The sequence below is a fragment of the Muntiacus reevesi genome, chromosome 13 (genome assembly GCF_963930625.1).
Source record: "Muntiacus reevesi chromosome 13, mMunRee1.1, whole genome shotgun sequence".
Taxonomy (NCBI): Eukaryota; Metazoa; Chordata; class Mammalia; order Artiodactyla; family Cervidae; genus Muntiacus; species Muntiacus reevesi.
The window spans coordinates 47276619-47280383 of record NC_089261.1 but is presented as its reverse complement, the minus strand read 5'-3'; the positions used below and the strand labels follow the sequence as shown (position 1 = coordinate 47280383).

Below are 3765 nucleotides of genomic sequence, written 5' to 3'. Positions count from 1 at the left end.
ACAAGATGAAAAGGCAGAGAAATACCCAACAGGTAAAGGAACATGAAAAAGGCCCACCAAGTCAAACAAAAGAGGAGGAGATAGGGAATCTACCTGAAAAGGAATTTAGAATAATGATAATAAAAATGATCCAAAATCTTGAAAACAAAGTGGAGTTACAGATAAATAGCCTGGAGACAAAGGTTGAAAAGATGCAAGAAATGTTTAATAAAGACCTAGAAGAAATAAAAAAGAATCAATTAAAAATGAATAATGCAATGAATGAGATCAAAAATACTCTGGAGGGAACCAAGAGTAGAATAACGGAGACAGAAGATAGGATAAGTGAGGTAGAAGATAAAATGGTAGAAGTAAATGAAGCAGAGAGGAAAAAAGAAAAAAGAATCAAAAGAAATGAGGACAACCTCAGGGACCTCTGGGACAATGTGAAACACCCCAACATTCGAATCATAGGAGTCCCAGAAGAAGAAGACAAAAAGAAAGGCCATGAGAAAATACTCGAGGAGATAATAGCTGAAAACTTCCCTAAAATGGGGAAGGAAATAGCCACCCAAGTCCAAGAAACCCAGAGAGTCCCAAACAGGATAAACCCAAGGCAAAACACCCCAAGACACATATTAATCAAATTAACAAAGATCAAACACAAAGAACAAATATTAAAAGCAGCAAGGGAGAATCAACAAATAACACACAAAGGGATTCCCATAAGGATAACAGCTAATTCTATCAATAGAATCTGGCCCTCCAGGCCAGAAGGGAATGGCAGGACATACTGAAAGTAATGAAAGAGAATAAACTACAACCTAGATTACTGTACCCAGCAAGGATCTCATTCAGATATGAAGGAGAATTCAAAAGCTTTACAGACAAGCAAAAGCTGAGAGAATTCAGCAACACCAAACCAGCTCTTTGACAAATGCTAAAGGATCTTCTCTAGACAGGAAATGCAGAAAGGCTGTATAAACATGAACCCAAAACAACAAATTAAATGGCAACGGGACCACACCTATCAATAAGTACCTTAAATGTTGCTATGTCTTCTTAAACTTTGTAAATTGTAATATTTGCATCAAGTTGGTAGTGTACAGAAACTGTTTTTTTCCTCATGTTCAATAGCTAAAGAAATGATCTCAATATTATCCATTTGATGCCAAACATGTAAACAAGGAGCATGTTTTTGACAAAATAAATAAAGGTTTCAAAAATAATATATAACTTCTTATGAAATTTATCTTATAAGATATCTGGTATTTTTAAAAAAACTGTGATATTTATGCTGTTTGATTAGCATTGTAGTTCATGTGTAAGATGGTAGAATATAAACAATGATTTAATTCAGAACTTTGGGTTAAAACGAGTGGGATTTCTTGAATTGAGTTAGCAATCTGGAGTTCCATTTCTTTATATTACCTTATTTTGTCTAGCACTCTTTTTATTTTATAGTAAAATGTGAAGCCAAGCAAGAATAATAGGGACATTATGTTGAATATAAATAAAGACAAGGTAAATTTTAGAAGAAAATAAATATGGATATGGGTGAAATAGAGTTCACCCTAAAGGTTATGTCATAATATGTTATTCAAACTTATGAGTTTCCTGTTCCTATACAAATAATTTTTACTTTCACATAGATAATTAAAATGAATTATCTTTGTTGTGTGAATTTCCTTTTTCCTTGATTCCAAATTAGTTCCCTTAGAGGGGTGGTTTGTTTTTCTGAGACAAAACAATTCACATTCTTTCTTTTTCCTTTTTGGAGTAGGCTGAAATTTTTTAATTCCCTTTTAGTTTAGCCACTACTAATTTAACCTATGATAGCTTTAAAATATGCTAAACATTGGAAAGACTCATTAAGAATAAAGAAGTTTGTATTTAGATAAACTAGAATGTTGACTCTGGAAAATATATATAAATACATATAATCTTTAATTAAGGTGATTTTTATTCACCTTTAATAAATATTATCATGTGAGCAATTAAGTTTGAACATAAAATCTTCAAACATTTGTTGTACTCAAAATTGTAACTTGTGTTTTACTTATTGGACTAAATATTAATTTGTTCTGTTAACTTTGTAAAATTCCTTTAGATAATACTCTTGGCCTATACTATTCAGAAAATTATCTGTGCTAACTTTATTTGGGGAGGGACCCTGGTTGTCTGTAAGGCTAGGATTTTGAGAAGGGGTGTCCTGTGCCTCCATATTGCTGACATGGCTGACAATTTGAAAGTCAGTGTGATAGGTGGTGCTTCTCATACTGGAAACAAGTTGGCCACACAGGAGTCTCTGATTCTCTCCTTTGGTGGAACAAACTTCAGGGAAGCCATGCACATTTGAGCAGAGGTTTACCACAACCTGAAGAACATCATCCAAAAGAAATATGGAAAAGATGCCACCAGTGTGGGGGGGGGGCGGTGAAGGAAAATTTGCTCCTAGGAAATATAGAAGCCCTAGAATTGCTAAAGAATGAGATCAGGACAGCTGGTGAGGTTGTCATTGGCATGGACTTGACTGCCTCTCAGTTCTTCAGGTCAGGAAAGTATGAACTGGATGTCAAGTCTCAGCAAGTACCCCCACCTGACCAGTTGTCAGACCCTTATAAGTCCTTCATCAAGAACTCCCCAGCAGTGTCTATCAAAGACCTTGTAACCAAAATGACTGGGAAACTTGGCAGAAGTTCACTGCTAGGACAGGAATCCAGTGGTGGGGAATGATCTCTCAGTGACCAGCCTGGAGCAGATTTCCGAGGCTGTGGTTGAAAGATCATGCAACTACCTTCTTCTCAAAGTGTACCAGATCAGCTCATAGCCAAGTCTCTTTGGGTGTGCAAGCTGGCCCAGTCCAATAGGTGGGGCGTCATGGTATCTCATAACTCTGGGGAAACTGAAGGCATCTTCATTGCCAACCTCATGGCAGAGACCTGCACTGGGCAGATGAAGACTGATGTGCCTTGCCTATCCCAGTGCTTGACCAAGTACAACCAGATCCTCATAACTGCTGAAGAACTGGGCAGCAAAGCTAAATTTGCTAGCAAGAGCTTCAGATGAGCCAAATAAGCTGGGAGCAGGGGAGCACCTAAATCTTTCAGTCACTAGTTGGCTGGTTAAAATATTGTTCTTGATGTTTGCACAGATAGTTCAAGGTCTCCCTTGATTCTTGCAGGGGCTTCTGATAGTTGACTCCTCCTATTATTCCTGTAGTGTTCTCTCACTGCATCCTTAGAGCTGCTTCAGAAGCCAAGTTGACCATCTGAACCCTGTTGGAAACTTTAGTTCTATAATCATGTCATTGACCCAAATCATTGTTTTTCTCATCTCTCTTCCCACCAACGATTTGGAGTCATGAGTATCTATAGTATAATCTCTAAGGTGTCCACAGGCAATACCATACTTAGTGGTTTTATGTGTAAAATGAAAAGGCCTCAGTGACCAGTAAAAAGAAATTAATGTATCAGAAAGAACAATTAATTAATAAAAGTTAACATATGAGGAAAAATTTATACTCCTTTATTTTACTCTTATAACATTATAATATATTCTTTTTGATGAACAAAGAAACATTCAAATTAAGCAATTTTTACAAAATACTGAGAAAAGTTTAATTATGTTTTGAGATATAATGATTTGCATGCACAACTGTCAGATCTTAGTTTTTGTTCTTTTTATTTTTTTATTGTGAGTCATAACATACATACTGTAATGTATATCAAACAGTAGGAAGTACAACTTAAAGATTTTCTCACAAATCCATCTGTAATCACAGAC

General features: G+C 35.9%; 1 pseudogene; it reads left to right on the top strand.

Moving 5' to 3' along the window:
- The first annotated feature begins 1479 nt into the window (after window positions 1-1479).
- Window positions 1480-3048, top strand: LOC136145487 (alpha-enolase pseudogene; annotated as a pseudogene).
- Window positions 3049-3765: the final 717 nt, after the last annotated feature.